The sequence below is a fragment of the Mauremys mutica genome, chromosome 2 (genome assembly GCF_020497125.1).
Source record: "Mauremys mutica isolate MM-2020 ecotype Southern chromosome 2, ASM2049712v1, whole genome shotgun sequence".
Classification (NCBI taxonomy): domain Eukaryota; kingdom Metazoa; phylum Chordata; order Testudines; family Geoemydidae; genus Mauremys; species Mauremys mutica.
Genome location: NC_059073.1, coordinates 109,798,288 through 109,823,397, shown reverse-complemented (window position 1 = coordinate 109,823,397; position 25,110 = coordinate 109,798,288). Strand labels below are relative to the sequence as shown.

Below are 25,110 nucleotides of genomic sequence, written 5' to 3'. Positions count from 1 at the left end.
TAATAGCATGGCAAAATACTTGATTATGGCTCCTTTCATTCAGAATGTAGAGGAAAGTGTCAAAATGAATTTTACCTGAGGCTCTAATGACAATTTAGACAATTCAGTTCATGGATAGAGGTAATGGTATTTATTACAAATTCTCCCTGTGAATTGTGGGGGTGGGGGCGGTGTCATTGTTCTGTGGTAAATACATATGGTGAAAGAAAAAGGCAGAACTGAAATAACTTTTTATCCTGAATTTTTGTGTTTTTAATATACTAGTTAAAGATAAATTATCTGTAGACTCTGCAAACATATTTCCTCTGTCACCCTTGTATGTCTTTCATGGCAGAGTGTTGAAATAGGATGAAAAAATTACTTTGAAGGCTTAAAGTTCACATTCTGACATCTGAGAGCAATTAATTTCTTAATACCAAAAAATCAAGCTTGTGGCATTTAATTAATTTTGATAATGGTACATTCTTGCTCCAAATCATTTTATTGATTGTTGTTAAACTAAAGCTCTGACAGAAGTTGAGAAACAGACCAGTCAGGCCCTATGTAAGTTTTTCCCATTGATCTTCTGTAGCTACTCTGGCAAAGTAAGCATAGAATCCATAGCCTGTCCATAGATGCTAACATTTTCAAACAAAATGTACGCAAGCTATACATTTTTTTTGCTCACAGGACTTGGGGGAAAACTCCAAAGTATAGCTTCTAAATTTCTGGGATCAGCTTCTTCCCTTCCTTCTGAAAACATGTAATGTTGCTAGAGTATGCTAATAGAAGTGTCTATTTAGGGGAATTGTACCTAGAGCTATAGTGATGGGTTCCTAGAATCCGAACATTAAATACAATAAATAAGCTGTGCATAAAGTTGTCCATAGTGAACCCTGCACTTCACCAGTCCTAGGTTTGGCAGTTTTGATTACTGTTTCTTATTTTCTCTTGCACTCTCTTGTTGCTGTAATTTCTTTTCTTCAGTTATTGTGAGGAGGGCAGTGTTAACTGTATTGGTTATTGTCATCCTGAGTGACAGTAGCTGCATTATCCTAGAGAAACACAGCTCTCTTTGTGAGTTTTGACTGGAAAGGTATTGTGATGGGGTGTCTACCCCACTCAGAGCAGGTTGTTAGGTTAATTAACCCTATATGTTGCACCTGGGAGGAGAGCCAGGGCTTAATAAAGTAATGAGAGGTGAAGTTCAGCTGGCAAGGACCAGGTTAGTCTTGAATAAAGGGATGAAGCTGAGACCGGAAAGGGAAGTAGTCTGCAGTTCCTCTCAGGGAGAATGGGAGTTTTGTTTGGCAGTGTTTGGCAAGGAATCAAAGTGGGGAGGTAGTCTACAGGTACTGCCTGGAAGGAGGTTGTTTGGGACAGTAAACCTGGGTGCGGGCAGACAATAAAGGAAATAGGAAGGAGTCCAGGGAAATAGTGATGGGGGTTTGGGAGCAAGCAGACTGTAGTTGCTAGATATAGGGTCCCTGAGCGGGAATCCAGAGTAGTGGGTGGGCTGGGGTTCTTCTACCAGCTGCTGGGAAAGTGACACAGGACTTGTCCCTAGGCTGGAAGACTCTCTGGAGTGGCATGAGGACAGCTGATCCAGTGGGACTTTGATACCCCAGAATGGGAGGACTGTACAGTGTCCTGGCTGAAGGGCTGAATTGTGAAGTGGAGCACCCTCAGTCCCAGAGAGAGTGGGGTCATAGTGCAAGGAAGGGGGTGTTAGATCTGAATGAAAGCTAATCCCCAGACACAGCTACAAGGCTGTGAATGAACTCTGACCTTGCATGAATCTGGGAAAATGGTGGTGTGTATGGAGCACCCATGTGATGTGTTCTTTTTAGTTCTTCTTACTAAAAATGTGGATTGCTGCATTATGCACAAGCTGGAATTTGTTACCTCTGCATTCAACTCCAGGTACAGTGAGTTACAATAGTCCAAATAGCATCTGTGGCCATTGCCAGAGCCTCTCCCAAGGCATAGTTTCCTGAAAAGCTAGATGTGGAAGGAATTTCTCACCACTGTTGCTGTCTGGGTGTTCAGGATTAGTAATAGGGGGAGGGATAGCTCAGTGATTTGAGTATTGGCCTGCTAAACCCAGGGTTGTGAGCTCAATCCTTGAGGGGGGCCCCTTAGGGATCTGGGGCAAAATCAGTACTTGGTCCTGCTAGTGAAGGTAGGGGGCTGGACTCAATGACCTTTCAGGGTCCCTTCCAGTTCTATGAAATAGGTATATCTTCATATAATGACTCCAATAGGGCATCAAACTTTCATATTAACTTGTTGAATGACATGCAGGTGGCTTAGGTAGAGGTCAGTCACTGGGCTAGCTTCTCTGAATGTCACTTCCTTTTCTATCACCATCACCTCAGTCTTATGCGAGCTTCTCTCCCTGTATATGAGATCTCTTGTAGTCCTATTGACATCTTTGTGATGGATTGGTTGCATTTGCTGTGAAGGAGAGTTAAAACTGGGGGTTGTCAGGCTATTGTTGGCAGTGGAGATGTGACTTCAAGCAACTTTATCCCAGTGTGTAAGAATTAGGGTGACCAGACAGCAAGTGTGAAAAATCGGGACGTGGTTAGAGGGTAATAGGAGTCTATATAAGAGAGAGACCCAAAAATCGGGATTGTCTCTCTAAAATCGGGACACCTGGTCACCCTATTAAGAATATGAGGGTGGGACAGAATAGGAGAGACTTCTGCCCCTCACAATGGTGGTTGGGTAGTGGAGTGCTTGGTTTTCTCCCTAGGGTGTTGAGTCTGTGTGTTTGGGGACCCCCCGCCCTCCCATCTTTCTGATCAGCCTCTGGCTAGCAGGTGTTTGGTAAATTTTTCAAACCTTGATTACATCCACTTTCTACTCTGGTCATGCTTATTTTTTGGACTGTTGTATAGTGTTCTGTGATATTTATTCTTTTAAAGACTAATTTTCTTGAGGCAGTGACTGATTCTTAGTAGCTGAGATGGCTACAGTTCTGGTAGGGAACTTCACAGGCAGGAGGACAGTTATGTTGGCAAGGCTTGCAGGAACTGAAGCTTCAGTTAACAAGAATGTGTAACTGCAGCTCCATAGTGATATGTTAATTATTTGGTAGTGCTGTGGATTTGGAAGTGTCACCCACAGCCAGATGCGTAAACAGCATTTTAAAAAAGGAGTCTTCAAACCAGGGCTTTCAGGTTTTAAGCACATCTTTATTTTTATTTTTTTTTAAAATAAAAGGGCATGGATATGGCCATGTTGGTCAAATTTAATCTCTCTCCTGAAATTGGCTCATTGCTCAAGGAGTTTTCATGATGTTTATAATCGGAATTGTACAGACAGCCAATAAGGCAGTATCCCATCTGCTTGAGACCTGTAAGCCACAGAATTTAAGCTGCTTAATGTGCTTTCCTTGATGTGTAAAACAACATGCTCTTGGTAATGCTGCTACAGGTATGCAATGTGACATTATTTAAATGCACAAAAAAGAAAATTCTTCCTGTTGATGGATATCTCTGACAGTTTAGGTAGTAAAACCACTATTTATCTGCTTTGTAATACCTTGTATCACTGAACTTCCTATTTTTGTTTTTAATAATAGGAGGGGGAACAGCCTACAAATTTTAAATATCCATAGAATGTCTTGTGCCAGTGAATACTTGAAACATTTTATTCAGTATCAAGTTTCTGCCATGTAGAGTAGGCCTAGATATGACAGGTCTATTATACCATTCAACCAGCCATAGCAATGTCAGTCTGCTTCAAGGTATTAATTCCAGGCAGACCTCCAACTGTATATTAATTAAAAAACTATATTAAGACGGAGATAAGGTTGAGATTGTGTATCAGTAACTTGAAGGTTAAAAAAAATTGCAGGCATGTTGCAATTATCCCCAAACCAAACATTATAAATCCAGGACATTCAAAATTAAGTTTATACTTACTTAAAAAGAAATTCAAAGTGTGTTATGATTTTATTGTATATGTAACTGTTTATTTGTTTCCAATATCTTTACTCACTGTCACTTGAATCTACTTGGTTAAATAAATGTTCACTTGTTTTCACTATAAACATACTCCACCTGACACACAGCACTAAGGTAACTGGTAAGCAGGGTTGTACTGCTTCTTTGGAAGCAATGGATCTCTAAATATCTGTAGAGAGCGAGGTAGCACGGCCTATGTTGGCCTAGAGGGGAGTGCTTATGTTGCCTGTGGCTGGAGTTTGGGAGCTGATCTGCAGACAAGGCTTCCACATGCTAAGGGCAGGTGGTAGCGAGGTGCCTCACAACCCTAGGTACCTCTGGCAGGGTCACAGAAGTGGTGATGGCCGTTCAGCAGGTGGCACACCATGACTCTCAAAAGCATTGATTGAAAGTCCCAGCATGGTGCTAGGGTGGGGTAAATACTGTACCACTTCAGTTGCATTCATTCTCATATACAAAACTGAGGTCCTGAAAGTTTAAAAATGAGATCCTGTGAAACTATTGTCATAAAAGATCCTATAAAACTATTTGTAGCAATAGATGTGTTGGCCCCTAGTGTTCTGGCCTATGTTCTGACTACCTCCAATTTTCCTACTGTTTCAACTAGATACTATATTCTTCTCACTTTCTGTCCTAAGCCGTTCTGTGGTATTGCTATGCGTTGTTAAATAGCTACTGTGTTCCACCACAACATTTGCTGCATTTTGGTGATGGGTGAAATTTTTCCTTGTGTGTACTTTGTAAAATGTTTTGAGATTCTTTATGATGAAAAGCATTACATAAATGTGAAATAATGCTGTATGTATTTGTGCTACACCTTATTTTGCATGGGTGCCAAGAGTGCTGCTATGAGGATGCTGGGGATAACCCTATAAAAGTTCTAAAATGTTCACTAAGAGCTGCCGCCTTATAAATATATGTTTACATGACAGGATTTTTTTTTTAGGCTATAACTGCTGCTTATTTAGGGACTTTAATAAAGCTTATTTTTTGACTGTATAGATGTCAAGAGTTTGAAGGAGCTGTTATGGGCTACTGTGTCAATGAGGAATTAGGGATTTCTTAAACCTCAGGATTATGCTATTGCTGTGCATGCATACTGTCTGCATTCTAAAATTCATTTTAAATTCTAATTAAGAGGAGCTTTACTTTTAACTGCTTTGCTGCTGGTCCCTTTCACCAGCATATGTTGTGATTCTGAGTTTAATGATGTTCCACTATTGTCAATGCAATGTTAAGAAGTATCTGCTATGTTCGGCGACATTGAATGGGTTAATACAACTTTAAGTGTTCCTTTTATAATAGTTTTGGAAAACCTTTGAAGGGGTGTATGTATGTGTTTGTGTGGTTTGTTTTTGGTTTTTAAACTCTGTTTTAGTTGGCGTGACTGCAGCTTTGAGAAGTTTTTCGTTATACATGGCTGGTGCCTTAACTTTTATTTGACATCTCAAAACTCATAAATGATGTTTCCTGGTTTTAAATTTTATAATAGGAAGAGAGTATATGGCAGCCACAACATTCCTATTTCTAAGAATGCCTGAAGCAGGAAAAATGGTGTATTAGTGACACACCTCAGGAGCAAGAAATTGGCTATCTGGAGAAAGGAATTAGTAAAGGTCATTGTTCAACATGCCTCAGCATCATGTATCTTTTTAGCATAGCTTTGAAACTAAATATAAAAGGATTAAATTAATAGGATCTTCACATTGCATGTTCGTGGCATCTTGTCACATAAATATCACTATGTAGTAACAGTGAATGTGTAAGTCCTCAAAATATTTTATTGGACTTCAGTAAGTCTTTTGTTTTAGGAAACAATTCTGTAACTGGCTTATGAGTTAAGTCACTATTAAATAATGGAAGACTTATTCTGAATGTACTGTAAGTTTTGTACAATGATATGCTAAGAGCATATTCAAGGCTAAATTCTGTTCTCTAGTTAGAAACCCCAGTGAAGTCAATACAGTAACTGTGAGAACGGATGTTTAGTGCAAAGAGCATTTAATCTTGTAATTCACATTTTTATCTTTGGCTCACCTCAGTTAGAAGGGTAATTCAAGATTTTTGAGTATTGGTGTGAGATCATCTTAATGTTTGTCTGGGGTCTGCCGTCTACCTCCTTTCAAACTGTCATGGCCAGAAACACTTTGAGTAAAAGGGGGATTTGTCAAACTGTCAGTTAGCTATGTTATCATTTGACTTTTATCTTTTCCTTTCTTTTTAGAGGTACTGATGATTAGTTTCTAGAAACAGATTGTACAGCTTTCCAAATACATTGTGATTTAGTCAATGTACTTAAATCCTGGCACCATGCTGACAATTTTTAGTTGTCAGTTGTGTGGTGATTTTGTCTGCTAAATCAGAGTAAACACATGTAGCTCATCTCTTTTGTGACCTATGCCACATTTGAAAGCTTATCTTTATAAGAGAAAAGAATGATTTACAGCAACTCTTACTAATTTACCCCCACCTTCAACCTTTATTTTTTCTTATTGAAAATGTGGGCTAGCAGGGAAAAAACCTGTCAGCAGCATTACTGCTAATTAGGCTTGAAATAGACTTTACTTTGAAGAATTTGCAACCCAGTGGAGTGAAAGGTGGAACCTTTAGAAATAAACTAACACTTTGAAAAATTCTTTTCATGTTTTCTTCCTTTTAAGCTCATTGACACATGTCCTGCAAATTCATCACAACTTCATTTCATTTACATAACTTGCTAATTTTGTCACTCTGGGTGTCAGCCTGTGTATGGGCAATGCTCCTAAAATGTGCATGGAAAAAGACCAAAAAGGTCTATATTTTTATCTTTAACACAGAAGATGCCCGCAAAAAGGAGTATATAGGCTATATTGGCACTATTGAAAAGCTTGCCACAGCAGAAACATTGATATGTGGTCCCCAAAGTAGAATTTATCCACTAGATCTACACAGCAGAATATTGACTTTTCCTGTTTGGTGGGGTTTTTTGTTTTGTTTTTTTCTCCCTCCCCCTCCTCCTTGCACTAAACTATTTTTTTATGTATAACGTATATAACTAAGATCGCTCCAAAGTTCCATAATTTTAAAACCTACTTACTTCATTTTTCTCCTCCAAAGTGTTTCTCTCTCTCTCTTTCATTTGAGTTTGAAATAGCTTTATTTCTTAATGGATTTTTTTCTTATTTGCAAGAAAACAATAAATATACTGCAATAAATAAATAATTATTATCAGCATCAGGACATAGGAATGTGAGCACTTGCCAAAATTTTCAAATTTGGGTGCCTAACTTTTTAGGCACCAAAATCCGTATTTAGGGACTTAAATAAGCAGTCTGAGGTTTCAAAAGTGGAGGCAGAAATAGCTCAGTTGATTTGGATTTGAGCTGCAGGATTTTATTCTCTCTGAAAATCCAGGTACTTATTAGGTTCTTAATAAGTTTGAAAACTTTAGCAATAAATATGTTTAGAATCTTGCAAAGATAATGAATTAGATGCATTTCTAGTGTTCCGCTATATTTCTTCTGAGACTAATTCTCAGTGAATGAGAGATCTAACTCAGCAGCTACTTAAATTCTAACTCCTGCATCAATGGGTATGACAAGAAACAATTTCTATGAATTTTCTACAAGTTGCACTTACTACCAAATCTCTTAACTAAGTCCTTGAAAGAAATTATTTTCTTAAGATTTGCATTTACTTTAGTATATTCTAAGCTTTATAACCAAAGTGGAAACGATAATTGTCATAAGCTTATACTTGCTGTTTCTGTATTAAAGGGAATGGTAGACTCCTGTGAGATGAGCATACCTCTCAGGGCATATGCAATATTGGGAGATCTATAGGATGGAGGGAACAAAGAGCACTTTTTCACCATAAAGAGAATGTCACTTGTGGGTGTCAGATGGTTTTGGGGTATGCAGTTGGGGAGTGGCAAGTGGGTGGAATATGGTTATAATATGTGGGTGTGGGAAATAAGACTGGTGGGGGGGAAGGGAGAGGAGGAACCATGTGATAGCTGGGCATGTTATAGTTCCTGCCCTAGTCTTATGGCTTTCATTTATGACTATCTCCACTCTTGCTGCCTTTCCCCTGAAACGCCTTTCCTGCCTCCTAAATGACATCTGAAGATGGACCCAGGAGCTGCCTTTAACTTGCTTGGTATGTCATGTACTAGGCCTTATATACCCTAGTAAAGATTTGCTGGTATAGCTATACTGGCATTTGACCAGGGGTGGCTCTAGCTTTTTTGCCACCTCAAGCACGGCAGTCAGGCAGCCTTTGACGGCGCACCTGCGGGAGGTCCACCAGTGCTGCAGCTTTGGCGTACCCACTGCCGAATTGCCGCCGAATCCGCGGGACTGGCAGACCTCCCGCAGGTAAGCCGCCGAAGGCTGCCTGACTGCCACCCTCGCAGGGACCAGCAGGGTGCCCGCTGTGGCTTGGCGCCCCAGGCAAGCACTTGGAGCGCTGGTGCCTGGAGCCACCGCTGCATTTGACAGTTGCTACTTGCTCAGTAACCCGTCAGGTTAATATTGAGCTGACTGTAATTTAGGGTTGGTAGCTGCTTGATGGTAAAGATTTATCTGGATTTATAACTGGACCTGGCATGCTGCTGCTTGCCTGACCAGACTGGCCATCAACTGCAGCAATTCACCAGACTGAGCTAACAAAGCAATATGATTGGTGTATTTGAGGTCTTAAAGCAAAATGATCAGATTGATGCCACCAACATCTGCCTCCTCAAGCTTATCCCATCAATGCTGATATTGAACAATGATGGTGACAGGATGTAGCATTGCCAAACTCTCCTGATAAACAGCATAGTTTCCCGTTTCCTAACTTAAACTCCAACACTGCTTTCCACTCCATTATAGACCTCCATTTATCAATAACTATCTTCCCAGGGACCATGAGTCACAACATCCGTCCCTACAGGATTGCTTGATGCAATGAATCAAAGGCCTGAAAGAAGTCTATTAAAAAGTTACTCATAGCTTATTAAATTCAGTCATCTTCTCAAAAAGCTGTGTCAAGGTAAATATCTGGCTGATAATGGAACAACTTAGTCTGAAGCTGCACTGAGTATCGTGGCCTTTCCCACAGAGCACATCAGAAGTGTACAGGAAGGATCATAGTACTGGAGGATGTTTAAAAGATGTGGACGCTTATATAGCCGCAGCTGCTGTCATGTTCTGGGCCATGCAGTAGCTTCTGAGATGTCATGACAAAGCTGTAGATCTATGGAAGCATGGTTATACCAGCTTTCTTGTACAGCAGTGAAATGTGGGCACTGAGGAAGGTTGAAGAGCAGCAGATTGATGTTTGATTCTCATCATCTTCATCAGTTGCTCCATAGTTAGTAGCAGAATAAGATCAGCAATGAGGATTTTGCTAGTTGAGTCCAGCAACTGCATCCATTAGCATTGGTTCAGTTTTGGTGTCTTTCTTGCTACAGCCATATTATTAGGTTTGACAAACTAATTATGAAGTATGTTCACCAAAGAATGTTGCTAACCGGCCAGCAGTCACATGGTGTCCAAAAGCTTTGGTGATATACTAGTATAGCTACACTGGCAAACATGTCTAATGGAGACGCATCTTATGCTGGCAAAAAAGTCTATCTGTTGGTATAGCTTACATCAGTTCCTCAAATGTACTAAACCGTACCTTGAGAAGGACTTCTGTCTGTGTAACAGTGTCTGTTCTAAGGATTTTGCAACGTAGACATCACTTGGAGGGTATCTGACTCTTCCCACACACCTAACCAACAAAGCTACGCTGGCAAAACTTTTAAGTGTAGACCAGGCCCTGTCTGCTTCTCTCTGGTTTTTTTTATTATTTTTTTCCCCTGCCTCCTCGTGTGTGAATTTGCCATATTTACATAAGTGGCGTCTGAGAGACAGGCTAAAATATGGTAGGCCTGAAGAATCAGAGGAGATGGTTGTTGTGACAGTCTACTATTATGGTCACTACTCTTACAAGACTGATAAATCCCGTACAGAGTATGCCTTGTATCATTTGAAAACTCATAATCTGCTGAATATTATCCCATTAAAGTATGTAGCAACACTATATGTGAAGTTATGAGATTCTACTTTATGATTTTTACTGAAATGTGTTGTAATTCAGGGTAACCAGTTTTTCAGAGACAAAGACACACTGACATGTGAATAAGAAATTTACATTGCATCACAGGAACATTTCAATCCTGATGTCCATGAGGAGGTAGCTAAATTTACTGACCTGCTGAGCCACATATGACAATCGTCAGAAGTTTGAGAGCTGGGGTGCACCTGCCATGGATCGAGGGTTCAGCCCCACTCCTGCTTCAGCCCCAATCACCCCATGGGGCTGAAGCCCCTAGGACCTCCCCCCCCTTCCTGCTGGGCTGAAGCCAGAAGCAATGTGTGAGGGGGACGTGTGGGGTCACGTGCCCTTCCCCAGATTTTTGTCAGGGTTTGCTGGCTCACTCGGTAACATGGTGATGCTGGGCCCCCTCCCTGCATGGCAGCTGCTGGAGCCAGAAATCTGGGAGCTGAGGCTGTGGGGAGAGGCAGCGGTAGACAGCTGGGAGAACAGCTGCTTTTGCTGCTGACTCATTCTACCTCACTGCATCTCCCAGCTGTTTGCTGCCACCTCTCCATGTGGAGCTAACATCTGGGCAGTGCAGGGAGGGGCTGCTGAGGGCAAGAGGAGAGTGTAGCTGGGGGGGTATGACTCAGGGTGAGGGGGCAAACCTTTTAAATTTGTGCTTCCCCACTCTCAGCAGGCACCAGTTGTCTCTGGCAGAAGCCCACCTTGCTGCAGAGCAGAAGCCCCGAGCTCTCTCCCCCCAGTGTGGTAGGCAGGGAATGAGGGTGGAGTGGAGGGCTCCGAGAGCTGCACTTTAATAGTAAACGAGCCACATGCGGCTCAGCCAACCCGGACTATGTGTTGCCTACATCCCAGTGGTGCATAAGCCTCAGAGGAGGGTGGTATAAGAGAGAAAAATACATTGTAGGCCCCATTTCACCACCCCTCCTCCTCCTCCTGTCTCTCTGCTCATGACAACAATAACTATCAAAGAACGAAGTGGTAGTGGTCCCAGGCGGGAAGGAGACCCAGCATATAGCTGTTGAGAATTTCATGGTGAGACCAAATCTTTGCTTTTCAGCTCACTTCGCATGTTAAGTGAGGTATTAGCTTGGATATTACTCATTTATTTTCTTTATGCATAAATCAGGATTGGTTACAAATCACTTACAATCTTTCTTTCTGTAGTTAATAAACTTTACCTTATTATCTTAACCAGTCTGTGTTTGGATTGAAGTGTGTGAGGAAACTCCATTTGGGATAAGGTTGGTGCATTATAATTTTCCTTTGAAGTGATGCACCCACTATGAGCTTGTACTGTCCAGGAGGGTACTGTGCAGTACAAGATGCACATTTCTGTGGGAAGTCTGGGACTAAGAATTTGCAGGTGTCATCCTGTGTGTAATTCATGAGTGACTGGTCAGAGTGCTCATTTATTTAACAAGGTGTGAATTTACATGCTGAAGGCTGTGTGTGAACGGAAGCGGGAGAGGTGGTTGTTCCCCAGCAAAGCAATAGAAGAGGCATCACCGGGTGAAATTTTTAAGGAGACACTAACAGTCCAGCTTGTACTCTGGGGAATGTCACTGTGGTAAAGGTGGTGGGAGGGCCTAGCACAGTGGCAGCTGCTAAGTTTGATTAAGGGAGGAAGTGGGAAAGGAGCCAGACAGGGAAGAGTTGGAATGTTACAGTGGGAGAAGGAGCCACAAAGATAAGAGAATGCTGCATATTACCCTGACTGGTTCTCCTAAAATGATAACTAAACATGGATTTCAGTAGAAACTGGCACATTTGCTTATCCTAAACGTACATCAGGTGTACGAATTAAGGGTTTCCACTGAGAATCCTTGTAGAAAGGAAAAACTACTCTGCTTTCTGTTTAACAAGTCTGTCTGTTCTGCCTGTATTTTTAACTTCCCTCTTAAGTCAAGGACCCATATGACTTTTTTGGCAATAGAGATTTCTGTATGTTAGTTGGTTCACAGAACTGTTGAACTGTGGGACTTGGGAGCACTTCTTTTCTAAATCTATTTATTGACATTGATAACATCTTATTGGCATGGTGGCCTTCATAGATATGTAGAGGGGTGTTTTTGAATTTTGTGTGTTTTGTTCTCCTTAACTGGCTGTCAGTTATATAAATGAAGGTCACCATGCCAATAAGATATTATCTATAGAATTATGTGAATGTATAATAGAAGACTGATACGTACCTGAACTACTCTGAATATTGTTTTAAAGTCATTTCTGTATCTGAGTTATGTATTTTATGTTGCTACCATGTTTACTATATATAAGGAAAAATACTCCTTCAATAAGCTATTGCCTCTGTGCCCCAGATGTCATGTATCATCTGACATGCATGACATGGTCCTGCCCTTTCCAGGAGAAATTTTTGAAAGCAATTGAGAAAAAACTGAGCAAGGTATTTGATGCTCCTATAGATTTATCCCCCAATATCTACCTACTTTGAAAGTAAAGTACATCAAACATGCAAAAAAATACATTCACATAGCTTTATCAGCCAAAAGGAACAAAAGAATGGCCACACTGGGTCAGACCAATGGTTCATCTAATCCCAGTATCCTGTTTTCAGACACTGGCTGGTGCCAGATGCTTCAGAAGTTATGAACAGACAGGGCAATGATCAGGTGATCCCTCCCCGGTCATCTAGTCCCATCTTATGACAGTCAGAGGTTAAGGAACACCAAGAGCATGGGGTGGCATCCGTGACCATCTTGGTTAATACATAGTGATGGCCTATCCCCCCCCAGAATATATCTACATTTTTTTTTGAACCCAGTTATACTTTTGGCCATCACAACATCCCCAAGAAATGAGTTTTTGTTGCTCTTCTCTGTACTTTTTTTAGTTCTAATATTTTTTTTGAGATGGGATTACCTGAACTGCACACAGTATTCAATGTCTGGGTGTACTGTGAATTTATATGAGGGCATTATTAACAGTAACATTACTAGACCTTTTGGAGTTTCTACAAATCTCTCACCAACACTTATAAATTAGTGCACTGGAAAAACTGTAGTCAAAATGGTATATTAATGTGCACAATCTTTTCAGCATGAACTGTAGGCTGTTTGTGCTCCTTCATTGTCTTTTTATGATCTATAACTTCATTGTAATAACAATAGGAGTTAATGTTTATAATCTTATTATTGGACTTGTGTGATACACTTGATACAAATACATTCAAACAATATATGTAGATGTTGGCAGGGCCGGTGCAACCATTTAGGCGACCTAGGCGGTCACCTAGCGCACTGGGATTTGGGGGGCGCCATTTTCTTTGGCAGCGACCACGGCGGCCAGATCTTCGGCTGCCCCAGTCGCCACCGGCATTTAGTTAAGCAGCCATGGCGTGCTCGTGGAGGAGGCGGGGCAGGGGTGAGCTGCTTCACTTCTCCCACCTCCCAGGCTTGCGATGCCAATCAGCTTAGGTGCCACAAGCCTGGGAGGCGGGAGAAATGAAGCAGCGACGACGTGCTCGGGGTGCTCGTGCGCAGAGCTGGGGTGGGGAGGGTGCCTCAGGGCGGAGGGTGGGGGTGGGGAGCTGCCGTGGGGGAAGGGGGGCACCTCAGGGCGAGGAAGTGGGGAGGGGGGTGCAAGGTGGAAGTTTTGCCTAGGGCGTGAAACATCCTTGCACCGGCCCTGGATGTGGGTACTGGATGCCTTAGTTAATTGTTGATGAGATTTAAAGCCTATATGATTTCTTCCTTAAATCAAGTCCAGGCATGTAGTGACCAAGTAATTATCTATTTGTTATACTTGTAGGACCTCATTACCAAAATGAGTGCCTTCACAATATTTAATATAGTTGTACTCCTAACACCCCTCTGAGGAGGGGAAGTACTATTAAGTAGTGAGGCATGCTCAGGGTCACACAGGAAGTCCTGTGGTGAAGCAGGCATATGAATTTGGCTCTCCCGAGACCCAGGCTAGTACCTTAGTCACTACACCAGCCTTCCACTTGGATTGCGTATCTTTATGGAAGTGCACAAATTGAGCTACAGACACAGGAAAATACAGTTCAGTCTGTGAAGAGAAACAGATAAAAAGTAGTGGACAGGGATGCAATATATGAGCCAAATGATCATGGTGAAAATTGGCATACATCATGTTAGTTCCATTTTCTATGAACAATCTTTATCTGTACATCTGCCAGACCATTGATGATACTGTGTTGCTAGCTCTTGGTTACTTTTATGAGTATTGCAATATTAAGCTCTCTGTGTGGGTGTATGGGGTAAAGCTGCTCACGATTCTAGGAATAGCAGGACTTCACTTGTGAATTTTTGGCCTTAACTAAAAATAGCAACATGTCCCATTTATTTTCAGTGGGGCTGAAGGGGGCTGATTTGTTTCCCATTCTAGCATTTGGAAACTCCGTGACCAGGAGTTATTACTAAGGGAAGGATGTTGGACTAGTGATTAAGGCACTGGACTGGGACCTCCAGAGATTTGATTTCATTTCTCAGCTCTGTGTCAGACTTCCTGCATAACCCTGAGCCAGTCGCTTAATCTCTCTGGTGCTTCGTTCACTTTGATGACGATGATCCTTTCATACCCCACAAGGATACAGTGAAGACACATTCATCAGTGTTTGTGAGATTCTCACAAAAAAGAGAGAAGCCAATCAGTATTAATGTGCAAAATGTCCCAACAGTACAAAAAAGGTAGTCAAAATTCATCTAGTTTCAGGTTCCATTATAATTTTCATATTCAATCCAGGTTACTCAAAATGTTCAGTAAAGGTTTTGGGAACTTTTTGTATGGCCCATAGTTGATGTATAACTTTGTTGAAACCCTGTTAAAGGACTGATTTGTGTTTTTGCTTTGCTTTTTTTCCTTTGGCGTTCTTTGAAAAAATGAACCAAAACACAAGGGGAAGGGCTGTGAACCCAAGTGATTTAAAACTAAATAAAATGTTCACTTGAAACCCTCTGAGTGTTTAAGGGCTCTCATTATCACCATCCTAAGTAAATAAATACAGGGAGAGAGCAAAGAAGAGGGAGATGATTAAAAATAGGAACCCAGAAAAAGCAGTGAGCTGAAAGCGGAGTGGGTGGGGGGAGAGGGAGAAGCAAGAATCTGCTGGATTCCCAGGTAAGTGAGCAGATGCTCTAACTTGATTCTTATTACTCCTGGGGAAATTCTGCACCACTGCTCATGTGCAGCATTCATATTCCCAGTAGATTTCTTTGCTTCCCTGCAGAAAAATGACTTTCTGATGGGGAAGCAAATGGAAGCCACGAGCGGTCATGTGACCCTACCCAGCAGTATGTTTCTGGTGCCCAAGACAGCAGGCAGAGAGGTAAATCACTGTGAGGTAGAGGATGGGATTTGGGGAAGACCCGGCTGGTGGCTGCATCAGGCTCAGCTGCTACTCCCAGCTGGGCTGGGAAGGACAGGACTTCCTCTTCCCCTGCATAGCATCCAGGGCCAGGTCAGACCCACCTCCAGATTTCTCCCGGGCTGTAGGAAGCTCTGCAAACTTCCTTCATCCCTGTGTTCCCTGCACCCATTTCTCCTCAGCCACAGGGGAAGGGATTACTGTACAGGGAGCTGCTCCCCCCATTCACCCAACTCCCGTGCTTCCAGACCCCCTCATACTCCATTCTCTCGCTGAGCCCCACTCCCCCTGCACCTGGACCACCCCGACAAGCCACCTGAACTAAGATCCCCAGCCTACTGAGCCCCAAACAGCTGCACCTGGATCCCCACCCCACTGAGCCTGACTCCCCCAGCATCTGCACCCCACATCCAGACCCGCCTTGCTAAGCCCCAACTACCTTCACAAGGACCTCCTTGCAGAGTCCTATTACCATTGTACCCAGAACCCCCCAACAAGCCTCTGTGCATCAAGATCTCGCCCCTCACACACCCAGATTGCCCCAAACAGAACCCTCTCAACCCACAATAAGTTCCTCCACACTTGGGTCCTGCCTTGCTGAGCCTGCCTGCCCACACCTGGTGCACCTGGCACAGAGAGGCAGGGCTCTGGGGTGTTTCTGGGGCAGGCCTGGTCCTTGCACTGTGTCAGGGTTGGGGGCAACCTTTCCGCTGGGTCCATGTCCCGGAGGAGGGAAGAGGGAGTGCTGCACAGTGATCTCCCACCTCTGTGCAACCAGTGGCCTGTGCTCCTCAATGCCATGCTGGAGCCTCCACATTTATTTGACAAATAAAATTTGCAGAAAGTTGCAGATCTTATATATTGTGTGTGGAATTTTAATTTTTTGGTGCAGAATTTAATTTTTTTGACATAGAATTCCCTTTAGGAGTATCCTTATTTTTTTTTCTACTTACCTCCCACACTATTTCTTTCTCCCCTCTGCTACTAATGTCTTGTTTTTCTACATTCACCTTCACTGCAGCCCTTATGCAGTCATTACCCCTCCCCCACGCTTTAATCTTGTGTTGCCCTCCCCTGCTGTGCCTCTCTGCTGAGTTCAGTGTGCTGGCAGTCAAGTGAAATACATGAAAACTTGGAGCTCTGAAGTGCTGTCTCAGCACTCCAGGGATTAAGATTTTTAGTAAATTTCACTTTGCTGCTTGGAGAGGACAAGTAGTAAGCTCCCAAATCATGGGATTTATGGAAAGTCTGTGGCCACTAAATGTATTTGTCTCTTTCCTTGAGATTGCTGTGCTCTTGACATTTAGGGGCTGAGAACTGCTATAGAGTCAGCAAATATTCTTTTTTAAAATTGTTGCAATAGGTTAGAATTACTTGGATCTGGCAGTGTACTGCCATCTGTTTTGTTTTAGTCCTACTTCAGTATTTTCAACACACAAATCTGGAGTCCCCAGATTTCTTTAACCCCTCTCAATCTGATTTTAAGCCTGGGTATGGTGGAGGCTGTGCAAGCATAGGCGTCGACTCCATGGGTGCTCTGGAGATGGAGCACCTACGGGGCAGCCCCCTATCAGCCTCCCCTTCCTCATTGCTTCCTGCTTGCCAGGATCAGCTGTATCGCGGTGTGCAGGAGGCTTTGGGAGGAGGAGCGAGAGTGCGGTCAGGGGAGGGGATAGGGGTGGGAAGAGGCAGGGTGGGGACTTGGGGGAAGGAGTAGAGTGGGGCGAGGCCAGGAGTCGAGCACTCGCTGGGGCATGGGAAAGTCGGCCCCTTGTTAGCTGAGTAATTGCTTCTAGCACTGGCCAACAAGCAAGTGTTGACCATAGCAGAAAGGCTGATATTATGTTTGATCCCGAGGGGAGAACTAACTTAAAAGGTCTTTTGTGTGCAGTATTGCAGGGCTCTATTTTGCCATCCTGCCTGCCCATTTTAATGTATTTTAATTTCATTTGTTTTTTATCCATAAAGTACCTATCACTCATTCTAGATGCTGTGCAATACAGTAAACAAAACTAAGAATAATTCCAAGCTGCCATTGAACACAGACAAATTGTGCATCCAGAATTTCCAAATAACAATTGCACAAGAAAAGAATAATAAATATAATCCCATTATCTTTCAATCAGAACTCCAATAAAAAACCTGGGAATAAAGATAAGACAAGATGTGCTTGGAAGATTAACACATCCAGGCTCTAATGGAATGAGGCAGGAAAACAGCTTCAGAATCAAATGCCCCTCATATGGTAAAGGCTCTACCAACACCTCTTCCACACATCAGCCATCTACTCTGAGGCTGTTCCAGCTTGATCACTTCTGCTAATTGTGACACTGGCAATATAACATGGGGTATTCCAGGGGGAATTCTGCACACTATTTTAAAATCTTCATATTTTATTTGTCAAAATAACACTATATATAGTCATGCCAGTTTCAATTATTTTAGTAATTTATTTCAAAATACCGGTCAGCAAGTATGTCTGTAAAAATACAGACACACAAAATTCCCTCAGGAGTAGAGAGTTAAAGAAATCCCTATGACAACCCATTTCCAGTTCTCTGACCCTCTTCTTCCCCAGAGCCCAGGGATCCAGAGGGAGAAACAGCCTGATGCTGGGTCCTGGGCTTGGATAGAGTTTCTTGAATGCCACCTCTTTCCTTCAGGGCATGCTGAGAAGTGCTGCTGCCAGGAACCTTTTAGCTCCCTGCAGTGTCTTCTATTTGGGAGATGGACTCTGCTGGGTCCAACGGCCCATAGTGGTAGCCAGAAGCTCTGCAGCCCTTTTTTGAGGGGAGAGAAGGAAATTCTGCACACACAACATTAATTTCTGCACAAATTCTGCATTGCGTAGTGGTGCAGAGTTTCCTCAGGAGTAATGGTGATAAGCGGTGGTCTCCTAGAGAACAAGGTCCCAAGTCATGTAGAACTTTATTGATCAAAACCTACACTTTTTAACTTCCAAGTGGTGTTCAGTAGACAAGCAGTATAAGTCAGTGTATGTGAAACTGCTAGGGGTACTAGCACTGCATCTTAAATTGCCTCAACGTAACTATGTTGGTGATGCAGCTGTTCAACTTTCCTGCTGCCTGGATGAGACTGGGGTTGGATTAGAGTCAGCTGGCTGAATCTGTTTTTGGATCAGACCAAAGGTGATACTGGTTGTCTGATGGGGAATAACCCAAGGAGATGGCTGTGGTGTCTGATAGCTGTCACTGACCAGGAGGGAATGCCTATTTCTTCTTCAATGCCTATTAAAGTTTGCAATCGAGGAGTCCTAGTAGTTCCTTTGCCACATCTTGATAATCTGGTGGCTGAGAGTGCTTTTTTTTTTTTCCCCCAAAAACACTGTGTGGCAAGGAGGTTGCAACCTTTTTGCTTATATGCTTTTTTTGTTTGTATTTCAGTGCACTGGGGCTACCTGTCAAGATCCTTCAACCTTCAAACTTAAGCTAGTGAAGAATTTTCTGTCTACTTACAGGTGTTTCATAGATGGAATATATTACAGTTTTTCTTCCCAGACTCCTGTGGTTCCCCCCCTCCCCCCGGGGTGCAATTGAAGATATTTTTAAAATCTGTAGAAGTCATTAGAAGCTTGGGTTCTATGTACCTCAGACTACTTTTTTTTTTGTATTTAGCCACTCATTTGGGACATGGAAGGGAAAAGAATGTTCTCCATGCAGAAACTCCTACTCTGGAATTCTTTCTCTTCTGTTGGAGACAGCCTAAAATAGTTGACTTCCATTGCATGTTGCAAAGCCCATTTCTTGTGCAGGGAGCTTTGAGGGATGGGAATGTTAGTTACATTGATTCAACTGATGTATAGATGTGTTTTGTTTTTTGTAGTAATTTTTATGTATGTGCCTTAAGGCCACAGGAGGCACATTTTTGTACATTGAAGTAATATAGCAGTGTAAATGAATATTCTCAAATGTCTTTGATTAACTGATTTTCGAATAGTGTCGTATTTTAGAAAATTTCAGATCCCAAATGGAATCCCTAAAATGAGCTATACTTTGCAGGACTGTATAACCCACTAATCCACAGCAATGTTAGACCCTAATTAATCCGACTTTTGTATATTGTTAATTTAAAGCATTACAACAAAATCCATTAACCAGACAGATGAGACAGGAAATTGCAACAGTCTTTTATTATTTACACTTTGAGCCAGGGTATTACATATCTGTTGGGTGGGCCTGATTGAGACAGATCTATATTAGAAATGTTTCAAGTAGCTCTGCATTAATGATGGGCAAACTTGTCCTTTTATTTGAGGGCCTGTCAAACTGATCAAATAAGCAGCAAAGAGTGATGAAGTGGTTATTCACCCATGAAGGCTCATGCTCTAATACGTCTGTTAGTCTATAAGGTGCCACAGGACTCTTTGCTGCTTTTACAGATCCAGACTAACACGGCTACCCCTCTGATACTTGATCAAATAAGGACACCTACGTGTATTTGTTTACTGATAGAGGCAAGTTGTTACCCCAGTTTTGGAAGGGATATCTTATACTAACTCCCACCAGTTAGAGTTCAGACTTTTGTCACACTATCTGCATCAGGTTGCCTTGAATAAAGATTAGATGAGTGGTTTGTTCTTCCTAAACTTTCAGACTTGTATGCCAGTTCAACAGAATATTGGGCAATTAAAATTACTCAAATCTCCCATTTCATTCCTACATCACGAGACTAAACCTTTTTTAAAGCATGAAGTAGGCAAATCACTGTTCTGTCATCTTCAGTCAGGACGGCCCACAACATTTTGGCACCTGAGGCGGGGAGCTCAAGTGACAGCCCCATGCTCGCTTGCTTGGGCCAAAACTTTGAAAGGTCTCAATTCTGTCGTCTTCCAGTTCTACTCTCATGGTACTGCTCTGCTACCTACCCCAATAAAGGAGAACTAACAACTTAAAATGCCTTGTTCAAAAATGTTAAGTAACACTTACATTTGCTGTTCAGGCGTTTGAAAGTTAACTTTTCTTGTCTGCATAGTGAACACTAGCATTTTTATCTGTTTGAATAATCAAAGTGGTTCTTTCTGTGGCCGCCTTGGTTGCAAAGATTTGAACTGCTTCCTGCTGACGGTCCACAGTCTGGGCCAGCTCATGCTCTATTTAGATGGTTGCAAGGCTGACCAGCCTCTCCTGTGTCATTGTGGAGCATAGATGTGTTAACTTCAGCTTGGAGAAGCTGCGTTCTCCACTGGCAACTGTTACAGGAAGTGTTAAAAGTATGCGCAGAGCAACAGAGGCATTTGGAAAGATGGTCATCTTATTTGTGCACATATATTCCAGAACAGCCTTTGGAGTTGATTCTGTTGAAATGTATCTTGAAAGGCTTTCAGTTCATCACCTAAATCACTCGCATCAAGATCATGCATGTCATCATGTGTCAACACTGTCTCTAGTGCCCTACATTGCTGGTGTAGGTTTTCCTCAGGTATAGTGAGGAGTTTTGGAATATCATACAACATCCCAGATATACTGCTGTGTTCCTTGAGCTGAATTAAATGTTCTTCAACTGACTGTATTGCACAATCTAGCACCTGTTAAAGAATTCAATTTTTAATTGTTTTTTGGGGTCTCTTATGGGATTATCCCATGCTTCGTAATCAAAATGTCGTTTTCGGTGACTCTGGTATCCTCGAATGGGTGGGAAAATAGCTTCAGTGTGAAGTTTCTCTGTCAACTTCTGTGCACTCTTCAGAACATTTTGAAATCCCTCATCTGACCGGTAAGACTGTAGGTATGACTTTGCTTTGTCCAGTTGTTCCATTGCTCCAGATATATCAAAGTCAACACCTTGGAGTCTCTTGCTTACAACATTTATTTCAAACAGTATGTCATGCCACAACACTAAGCCACACAGAAATGTGAAGTTATGTATGTTTCTGGTGATTCCATTTCCTTCTGGCACTATCTTCCTACGAACAGTTCCTGTCATAGCATTATCCTCCATAATGGCAACTGTGGAATCATCCATCTTCCCAATTTGGTGTGTGTTAGGCTTAATCACCTCCAATTGACTTTCCCATCATGTGGCACTCAGTGGTTTCAATGTCAGAGAGGATGTTGCTTCAAAATTTGCCATCAATGAGTTGATGCAGAGAAAAATACATAGATGCTTTGAATTACATTTTAAAAATTGCTGCATAGGACAAAAAAAGTGCAAAGTGATGCTGCATCACTGACCACCAAGTTCAATGAATGAGAACTGCATAGGACAAAAAAAGCTCGAGGGTTTAACTCTTGGATCCGTGTCTGCACTCCTCTGTTCTTTCCTCTCATGTTTGCACCATTATCGTAGCCCCGACCTCTCATATCAGCTATCGCAATTCCTATATCTTCTAGCTTTTTAAGAAGCACATTTGTCATACCAGCTCCTGTAGTATCAATGTCAATAAATTCTAGAAAATACTTGAACAGTCACCATTGCAGAGACATTTTCAATAGTTTCTGTTACAAAACGTACCATTACAGTCATTTGTTCCATATGGCTGATGTCAGGTGTGCAGTCCAGAATAACGGAGTAATATCTTGCTGACTTCAGTTCTGCCACAATCTTCTGTTTGACTTTTCTTGCCAGTAACTGTATGATCTCATTTTGTATTGGTTTTTCCAAGGTAGTGTGTGTACATTTCTTGAGTGGTGACTCTGCCATCAGCTCCCCAATTTTAAGGAAGTTTCAATTGTTTGGCATGTACAGCTGATCTGAAGTGCCACATAGTGCTAGGTTTTGGGTAGCAAGCATTCTCACAATGCCAATGAGCCTTTTCAGAACACTTTGCCAGTAAAGAGACTCTGATGCAATCTTCTCGTGATGCTGATCATCTCTGGTGGCCTTTAACCTTAGTCTCATCTCAAGCTCTTTCCACCTATGGAATGTTCTCTGGTGATTTGCTGCCTTCTCATGGCATGTCAGATTTCTAGCAGATTTTTCCAGGCCTTTGTTCCTGTATAACCCAATGTGGCTGGAACATTAGACTGGAAGAGTTTGCAACAAAAACAGTATGCGGCATTCTGGGTTTTGGAGTACCTAAGCCATAGCCTCTCCACTTTGTCACCATAGGGGATTTCACGCCAGTAATGTGTTGGATGGAAACTTCTATTTTCATTGTCTTTGGGGAACATGAAGTTTTTTCACTTGCTGTGGCCCATGCAGTTCAAGGAAGTCCCTCAGGCTACTGCTCAAGTGGGTCCACAGTCCTGGGTCATCTAGACTTAAGGAACTAAACTCAGCAGCAGCTGTTTCTTGTGCCTCCACCACATTCTTTTCTCATCTACACTTTTCCTCAGGAATGTGCATGGTTACATCCATTTGAGATGGAGATATGGATGCTGCAGTAGCTGCCAGGTCACCTGCACTCTGACTAACTAGAAGATCAGGCATCTCCTCACCACTCACATCCTCACTGGGGCCAGAAGGCTCACCGTGAACATTTGTGTTTATGTATCTCAGGAGAGCTCCTTCCTGCTTAGATAGAAAAGCTTCCTTTGCTTTCTTTCTTTTTCTGAATGGTGCCCCAGAGGGGCATTTTCTTCTTTCACTCATGACTGCTGTTCTGTGCCAGCTATAGTGGATCTCAACACTCAGTTGAAGGGGACAAATTAAGCAGGCTGGTAGCAGGGCCTGAGTGAGAGAAGATATCAGCGTCTTAAGGGCCTAACTCGCTCTTACTACTTCAGTTGGCTGCCTGTTCTCCTCAAGTGGGTTCAGGGAAGCAGCAGGAAAAAGGAAGTTCCCTGAGAAGCTGGTGTTACATAAGAACATAAGAGAGGCTGTACCGGGTCAGACCAAGGTCCATCTAGCCCAGTATCTGTCGACCGACAGTGGCCAATGCCAGGTGCCCCAGAGGGAGTGAACCTAACAGGCAATGATCAAGTGATCTCTCTCCTGCCATCCATCTCCATCCTCAGACGAACAGAGGCTAGGGACACCATTCTTACCCATCCTGGCTAATAGCCACCATGAATTTATCCAGTCCCCTTTTAAACATTGTTATAGTCCTAGCCTTCACAACCTCCTCAGGTAAGGAGTTCCACAAGTTGACTGTGCGCTGCGTGAAGAAGAACTTCCTTCTATTTGTTTTAAACCTGCTGCCTATTAATTTCATTTGGTGACCCCTAGTTCTCGTATTATGGGAATAGGTAAATAACTTCTCCTTATCCACTTTCTCAACATCACTCATGATTTTATATACCTCTATCATATCCCCCCTTAGTCTCCTCTTTTCCAAGCTGAAGAGTCCTAGCCTCTTTAATCTTTCCTCGTATGGGACCGTCTCCAAACCCCTAATCATTTTAGTTGCCCGTTTCTGAACCTTTTCTAGTGCCAGAATATCTTTTTTGAGGTGAGGAGACCACATCTGTACACAGTATTCGAGATGTGGGCGTACCATGGATTTATATAAGGGCAATAATATATTCTCAGTCTTATTCTCTATCCCCTTTTTAATGATTCCTAACATCCTGTTTGCTTTTTTGATCGCCTCTGCACACTGCGTGGACATCTTTAGAGAACTATCCACGATGATGCCAAGATCTTTTTCCTGACTCGTTGTAGCTAAATTAGCCCCCATCATGCTGTATGTATAGTTGGGGTTATTTCTTCCAATGTGCATTACTTTACATTTATCCACATTAAATTTCATTTGCCATTTTATTGCCCAATCACTTAGTTTTGTGAGATCTTTTTGAAGTTCTTCACAATCTGCTTTGGTCTTAACTATCTTGAGTAGTTTAGTATCATCTGCAAACTTTGCCACCTCACTGTTTACCCCTTTCTCCAGATCATTTATGAATAAATTGAATAGGATTGGTCCTAGGACTGACCCTTGGGGAACACCACTAGTCACCCCTCTCCATTCTGAGAATTTACCATTAATTCCTACCCTTTGTTCCCTGTCCTTTAACCAGTTCTCAATCCATGAAAGGACCTTTCCTTTTATCCCATGATAATTTACGTAAGAGCCTTTGGTGAGGGACCTTGTCAAAGGCTTTCTGGAAATCTAAGTACACTATGTCCACCGGATCCCCCTTGTCCACATGTTTGTTGACCCCTTCAAAGAACTCTAATAGATTAGTAAGACATGATTTCCCTTTACAGAAACCAAGTTGACTATTGCTCAAGAGTTTGTTTTTCTATGTGTCTGACAATTTTATTCTTTACTATTGTTTCAACTAATTTGCCCGGTACCGACGTTAGACTTACCGGTCTGTAATTGCCGGGATCACCCCTAGAGCCCTTTTTAAATATTGGCGTTACATTAGCTAACTTCCAGTCATTGGGTACCGAAGCCGATTTAAAGGACAGGTTACAAACCTTAGTTAATAGTTCCGCAACTTCACATTTGAGTTCTTTCAGAACTCTTGGGTGAATGCCATCTGGTCCCGGTGACTTGTTAATGTTGAGTTTATCAATCAATTCCAAAACCTCCTCTAGTGACACTTCAATCTGTGACAGTTCCTCAGATTTGTCACCTACAAAAGCCAGCTCAGGTTTGGGAATCTCCCTAACATCCTCAGCCGTGAAGACTGAAGCAAAGAATCCATTTAGTTTCTCCGCAATGACTTAATCATCTTTAAGCGCTCCTTTTGTATTTTGATCATCAAGGGGCCCCACTGGTGGTTTAGCAGGCTTCCTGCTTCTGATGTACTTAAAAAACATTTTGTTATTACCTTTGGAGTTTTTGGCTAGCCGTTCTTCAAACTCCTCTTTGGCTTTTCTTATTACACTCTT

The 25,110-nt window shown here is 42.3% G+C and overlaps 2 long non-coding RNA genes across 2 annotated transcripts in view; both read left to right on the top strand.

The window, feature by feature from the left end:
* The window catches only part of LOC123365390, a 340,326-nt gene that overhangs the window by 62,135 nt on the left and 253,081 nt on the right, over positions 1–25,110 (top strand). The window lies entirely within an intron of this gene.
* LOC123365392 overlaps positions 1,258–25,110 on the top strand; it is a 30,582-nt gene continuing 6,729 nt past the window's right edge. The window contains exon 1 of the long non-coding RNA XR_006577562.1: positions 1,258–1,331. This is a non-coding gene — a long non-coding RNA (uncharacterized LOC123365392). The remainder of the gene's footprint in view (positions 1,332–25,110) is intronic.